The sequence below is a fragment of the Gossypium hirsutum genome, chromosome A13, assembly GCF_007990345.1.
Source record: "Gossypium hirsutum isolate 1008001.06 chromosome A13, Gossypium_hirsutum_v2.1, whole genome shotgun sequence".
Taxonomy (NCBI): Eukaryota; Viridiplantae; Streptophyta; class Magnoliopsida; order Malvales; family Malvaceae; genus Gossypium; species Gossypium hirsutum.
Window position 1 is genome coordinate 8711151 of NC_053436.1, and position 7497 is coordinate 8718647.

The 7497-nt window shown below is 37.7% G+C and overlaps 1 non-coding gene across 1 annotated transcript; it reads right to left on the reverse strand.

Moving 5' to 3' along the window:
- Positions 1 to 7132: 7132 nt before the first annotated feature.
- LOC121213137 (small nucleolar RNA R71) lies at positions 7133 to 7239 on the reverse strand. Its single transcript, XR_005908507.1, has one exon. It is a non-coding gene; the product is annotated as a small nucleolar RNA R71 (small nucleolar RNA).
- Positions 7240 to 7497: the final 258 nt, after the last annotated feature.

The following is a 7497-nucleotide window of genomic DNA, read 5'->3' on the forward strand; positions in this document are numbered from 1 at the left end:
CCAAAGTCGCCCTATGCTTAACAAGCCAGTCCATTCCCAGAATGAGGTCAAACTCTCCAAACGGTAACTCCATCAGATCTCCAGGGAAAACCTTGCCTTGAGTTTCTAAGGGTACATCCCTATATAGTTTGTCTACCCTAACCGAATGACCTAAAGGACTTAACATAGATACCCCACTCACTATCTTCTCAGAGTGCACACCCAACAACCCAGATATGGCACATGCAACATAGGAATGAGTAGATCCAATATCCACCAAAGTAGTATATGGCATGCCAGAAACCAAGAACGCATCAGTTATGACGTCAGGTGCGTCGCCCTCCTCTCAACGACGAGCTGCAATCACCAAAACTGGCTGTCGAGCTTCAGCATTTCCAACACCCCTACTAGGTGCCCCCAACCTTGACCGTTTCCATTTCCACCCCTACCTTGTTCACGTCCTCTCGGTGGTTAGGGTCTACCCCTTACGGGTTGAGCAATCCTCTGTTCAGCAACTTAAACCTAATCAGCTTTCTGAGGGCAGTCCCGTACTCTATGCTCCATAGATCCACATCGGAAACAAGCACCAGAGCATTTCCTACACTCGCCCAAATGTACCTTACCACAGTCTCTACAGATTGATGGTCTGACCACATTCATCAGCACTGCTCGAACTGGTTCCTCTACTCTTGCTCTCTTAATAATCCTATTTGCACCACCCAAGGGTCCTGAATCCCTTCGAAAACGGTTTCGATCCTTTTCCCGATTTTGCTTTTCAGCACGCTTAACCTCCTCAGCGATCCTTGCCTTCTTCACTAAGACCGCGAAGTCTCGCTCCCTCTGCGGAGCGATCAACACCCTGAGGTGATCTCTAAGACCATCCTCAAAGCGCACACTTTGCTCATACTCCGTAGAAACTATGCCCACGGCATACCGACTCAACCTCAGAAACTCAGCCTCGTACTCGGCAACTGTTTTACCTTCTTGCACTAGATTCAGGAATTCCTTCCTGCGGGCGTCCACATAACTCGCTCCAACATACTTCCCTTTAAAGACCATCTTAAACAGTTCCCAAGTTACCCTATCAACTGGGGTTCCTTCTTTCACAGTGAGCCACCACTGGTAAGCCTCGTCCCGTAGCAACGATAGGGCTCCCTTCAGCTTCTGCTCCATAGAGCAATCCAAGTCATCCACAATTCGTTCTATGGCCTCCAACCAATATTCTGCCACATTCGAGGCGATACCAGACACACCCCTAAAGATCTCCGCTCCGTTGGCCCGGAGTCGTTCAGAAATCGATCCTCGAATTCTGTTGCCCGAACTTGTCCCGACAACCCTTTCCAGAACACGAAGCATTGCTTGCGACAGAGCGTCATCCCCGGCACCACGATCATGAGACTCCAGTTCCGTTGCAGATGGTACTGGTGCATCTACCGCCGGCATATGTCCCAAAGACGAAGATACCGCTCGAGCCCTTCCTCGGCTACGTCCACGGCCTCTTCCACGAGTAGCTCTTGTACTCATATCGTATTATCTGTTTATGAATTTTATGCATTAACTTAGTATTCCAATGATTATTACAGATGTTTTATGAATAAGATAGTAATTCAAAGTTTGTTTTCGCAGAATCGAAGTCTAGCTACAGTTTCAATCTCTTATCAGATTTTCCTATAGTTTCAGTATCATCCTATCTAGAGTGTCATAGTAGGGTTTCAATACAGACAGATAATTCAGGAAAATATTTAGAAAAGAGTAGTACTTACAACCTTGGTGCCGGGGATTCAGTGTGCCACCTCATCAGTTTTCAGATAAACTCAAAAGATTTAGACTTTTTGAAATCCATTTTCCAAACATTTGTGTTAAAAAAAACATTTGTGTTACAATTGGTAACTGAATATGGGAAATTGATGAATGAATTGTTTGATTTAATTGGATGCTAAATGGCTATGTTACAAGTTATACATAATCATTTTGTCACATTAAATTGAGAAAAATAATGACTAATTTTTATGCTATGTTTGATTGAATATATTCGCAACATGCATGGTGGATCCATTGGATATAGTTGGCATGCCATACGATTTGTGGGTACTCACCTTTGTTTTTAACATTGTGAGCATATGGCTCTAGGTGGACTAATATTTTTGGAGTAGATAAGGGAGTGTTGAGCATGAGTCTCCACTCAATGGGTTATTTGGGGTGCTATAAGGGAGCACGTGCTTCGGCCTGCTCAATTTGATAGACTGTATTTAACATTTGTGAGAATTCGGAGATCCGTTTATCCAATGTATGATCACCCGATTAAGCCATGATAAGTGTATGCCAATGTATTTATGTGCGATTGTTGTTATATCAATTGATGATTGAAAGCCATGAATAATTGATTTTTGGTGTTGAAAATGCCTATGGAAAATTTAAATGACATTGCAACACCCCTTACCCGTATTCAACACCGAAACAGGGTATGAGGCATTACCGAACATAAACACATGCAATCGTATAAAACTGGGTCATGAATTTGCGTTCAAATTTAAAACTTTTCACATTTCATCTTCACGTTCCTAATATGGGCCTACAAAGCCCAAATCATGCTTTGGAAATAGTTCGAGACAAAACCGAGAACTTTAGAAAATTTTGAAAAATTTCATGAAAAACAGGGGCACATTCCCGTGTGATATTAGGACACGGCCGTGTGGCTCGCATGGCCATGTCCCTAGCCCCTGCACTAATCTAACTTGCCGTTGCGAATAAATTTATGTCACACATAGATATCACCACTCATTCATCCACATATGTAAGCATACACATCCTTGAAATGCATCATCATGGACTTATAATATAGCCAATATACCAACATCAAATGGCCTTACACAACAATGAACATTCAAATAGCATAGGCCAACATTTTAGGCCAAAACAATTATGACACATACAAAAATAACCAAGTCCCCTATACATGCCATGACCTTAAGTATAAGAATTATCAATACCCAATTTGTTAGTTTGATAGTGTGATAGGTTCTTCGGCAACTTCCAACCCGAGCTAACCTGAGGACATTATAAACACAGAAAATAAACGGAGTAAGCTATATAGCTTAGTAAGTTGGTATGTAAATAATAAAAATTTATTAACATGCTTTTACCAATTCTCACAATATGTTCTCAAGATAATACAATCATAATTACACATAGTTCTACTATTTACTCTTGTTCATCTCAAGCTGTCTACTCGAGTCATAGTCACTAAATTATTTATATCTTGAGCTACAGAATTCCAAATTAAGATACACAAATATTCCCTGAAACTAGACTCACATATCTTTTTACCATAAAAGTTTTTGAATTTTTGGTCTAGCCAATAAGTACAGTTTATTCTTTAAAGTCTCCCCTGTTTCGCTGTCCAACAGTTCCGACCCCTCTTCACTAAAAATTAATTATCTCCTCATACGAGATTCAGATGATGTTTCCGTTTGTTTCTTTTGAAAATAGACTCATTATGAGTATAAAGCATATAAATTTTAATTCATAATTTTTTTAATGATTTTCCCAAATCAGAATAGGGGATTTCGAAATCATTCTAACACTGTCTCACAAAAATTCAAATATCTCGGAATATGAAATTCTTTTGCTTACACCGTTTCTTTTATGTGAAAATAGACTCAATAAGATATAAGTTAATATCTTATTCAATATCTAATTCGATTTCCACCATTTTTGATGATTTTTCAAATTCACACAACTGCTGTTGTCCAAAACTATTTTATTGCTAATTTTTCTCTCTCACGTATTCTTTGTATTAACTTTCATTCAACATTCATATAGATTTTGTACATACCTGTATCGCTTAAATTAGTTATACTTTTTTTTTCTTGGCTATGTTAGTTGATACACTTAAACCTCAACCAAAACACATTATTTCAATTCAACATCAAATAATATTATTGGATCATAATTCTTTCACATTTAATCATTACATAGTCATATTCGTTTACAGTTAGTCATTTCCCATTGAACACGTCGGAATAATAACAGATACACGGTGGCTTTCACATAGTACCACCCTTGTAGCCAAAGCTATTTTATTCACGAGGTGGCCTTCACAAAGTACCACACTTGTGTCCAAAGCTATTTTATTCACAAAGCGGCCTTCACATAGTACCACACTTGTGTCCAAATCTATTATATTTACAAAGTGGTCTTCAAATAGTACCACACTTGTGTCCAAAGCTATTATATTCAAAAAGTGGCCTTCACATTGTACCACACTTGTGTCCAAAGCTATTTTATTCCTAAGGTTCAACTGGGAAATTTCTCACTTAGCACAAAGATGCCATGGACTTATTTCATTTAGCACATTGCCATGGACTTATTTCACTCAGTTGCCATGGTCTTATTTCACTTAGCACATTGCCATGGTCTAACCATGTTCTTTTACAGTCAATTCATATTTCACTACGCAACGATCGTGATCGATTCTGCGCTTTTACTCAATTCGAACGTTTACTTTAATTTTCACAATTTAATCAAATATATAATAATATTTCATAATTAACACAAATCAATAACTTTTATTAACATACGAACTTACCTTGACCTAAAATGGCGAAAAGGACCAAATCGTCCAATACTCATTTTTCCCATTCTAAGTCCGAACTTCATTTTTCTTGATCTGTAATATCAGATTCAACTTATTAAATTATTATGCTATTCAAATTAGTCCAAAAATCATATTATGGAAAAATTACATGTTCCCCCTAAAGTTTCACATATTTACAAATTTGCCCCTTGGCTCGTCATTTTTCTCAATACCCAAGCCTAGACGATTCATATTCCCTCTTATAGCAGCCCACATTTTTCACTAAATCACATTTCCTACACATATTTTACAACTTTTGCAAATAGGTCCTTTTATGAAATTTAATCAAAAATCACTTAGTAAAAGTTGTTTATCACACTCCAAACTTTCATATTCTTCCATAAAACATCAAAATACATGTATGTCTGATAAACACCTAATTATACATATCTATACCCCAAATACTTAGCATATTTATGGAGGTTTATTACTAGATTTGTGGATTTTGGTGCTCTTAATCTGGTTATTTCATGTTTTGTACTCAGGAGAGTACCAAGAGTCAAAAGGAGCCAAAAACGAGCTAAAAAGGGACAAAACAAACCAAATCGAGAAGACCACACAGCCTAAGCCTTGCCACACGGGCATCTCACACGCCTGTGGCCTTCGGGGGTGTCGACCAAGGTTTTCACGATTCACACGGCCAGGCTATTGAGCCCACATGGCCATGTGCAATTCAATGGATCAAACACGGCCTAGTAATCACATCACACTGCCATGGCACACAGGCATGTCCCTTTTTCAAAGAGTTGTATTTTACACAGAAAAGGATACTTAGGGAGGAAGAAAGCCAACCCAAAGCCTATATAAACACCCTAAGTATGACCTAAAAAGGGGGCCTCTCTTTCCAGAAATTTTCTGGAATACAGAACCACATGCTAGGAATTACTTGAAGGAAGCCAGATGATCCATCTCAAAAGCCGGAGCTGCTCCAAGACTGAAGATCTTTCTCAGAATTCCTTCAGGGGATTTAGAGTTTTCTTTATGTTTTGTTATTTTCATACTTCTGAAATGTACTCTTATTTTATTATGAACTAAACCCCTTAGATACCTAAGGAGGATAAAACCTATGATGGATCTTGTTATTATTATCTGAACTGTATGATAAATACTTGATTTGTTCTTAATTATGTGTTCTTAATGCTTGAGTTAATATTCTGGGTATTAATTCATGATTTGATGTGCTTATATAGAGGAGGAATAGACCTTACATAAGATTAGATTTGACATAATTAAGAAGAGTTGATCGGGCGCCTAGAAATAAGGTTACGAGATTTTACCGGATTAGGGTGAAACCTAATATGGGAGTCCATAGATCGAGTTAATGCAACCCTAGAGTGTTAATTAGAGAAAAGTTTCGGTTATTCAATCTAGGGGTTAGACATTATTAATCTTGAATAGGGATAATAACATAGGTTAGGGAGTCTCACGGATCAAGTCAAGTGAATAAATCGTCCGGTTTGAAGTCAGATAACAAGTGAAATCTAGGTGGATTCCTCCTTGGGTGTCGTCTTTATTAATTGCTTCTCTTCAAGTCTTTTTCCAAATTATCTTTTCACTTTAATTAAATTAGTTAATTAGTTTAAATAATTAGTTTAATAAACAAACCCTTTTATTTCTAAGTTAGTTAATAAAAAGATAGTTATTACTAGTACTTTTGGTTCCCTTGGGTACGATATCCCGGTCTTGCCATTACTATACTATTGTTTGATCGGTGCGCTTGCCTTTTCGTCGTGATAATCATTAGTCTAGGTTTGATCTTCATTATAAATATTTATTACTTGTTACGAATCACTGCGATCAAGTTTTTGGCGCTGTTGCTGGGGAACTGAAATATTAGGAACACTAATTTTTTATTACTTTAGCCATTTATTTTTCTTGCAATTTTATTTTATTTTCTTATTTATTAATTTACTTATTCTTTCTCTTGGCAAGTTTTTTATAGTTTATGACTAGAAGAAACCCGTCAGGACCATTACTTTTTGACAAAAAATCAACCGCACAGTTCGCAGAAATCAAAGAGAGATAAGGCGCAACTTACAATACACAGAGAATGAGCAAAAAGACGAAACTCAACCCCCAGCCGAAGAGATGGCTGAAAACCAAGGCAATCAGGTGCCTCCTGCAATTGCAGCTAATTAAAATCTTGCTCCACGTACTATGTATGACTATGCTAAACCCTCTTTAACAGGAATTGAATCTAGTATAGTTAGACCTGCTATTGCTGCTAATAATTTCGAACTAAAACCTAACACTATTCAGATGATACAACAGTTTGTTCAGTTTGATGGCTTCCAAGATGAAGATCCCAACACTCACTTAGCAAATTTCCTGGAATTTTACGATACATTCAAAATCAATGGCTTTTCTGATGATGCCATTCGTCTTCAGTTATTTCCCTTTTCACTAAGAAACAAAGCTAAACAGTGGTTGAACTCGTTACCACGAGGGTCTATCACTACTTGGGAACAAATGACAAAGAAATTTTTACTAAAATATTTTTCGCCGGCTAAAATAGCTAAATTGCGTAATGATATCTCTTCTTTTGTGCAGATGGATTTAGAAACACTTTACGATGCATGGGAGAGATACAAGGACTTATTGAGAAAGTGCCCTCACCATGGGTTACCGCTTTGGCTGCAAGTTCAAACATTTGACAATGGTGTGAATCCCTCGACAAGACAAATGATTGACGCAGCTACTGGCGGAACCATCATGTAACACCCCAAAATCGGCCCAAACGTTACGGCCGAACCTGACGTGTCACATTGAAACGTTACTAGTGAAGTCATGTTTTGTTTAAAATCTTTTCTTAGTGTTCAAAGAATATTTTTGTTTTAAATTAAAGTGAATGGAAGCTGTGCACCAGGTAGGATATCAGAAAA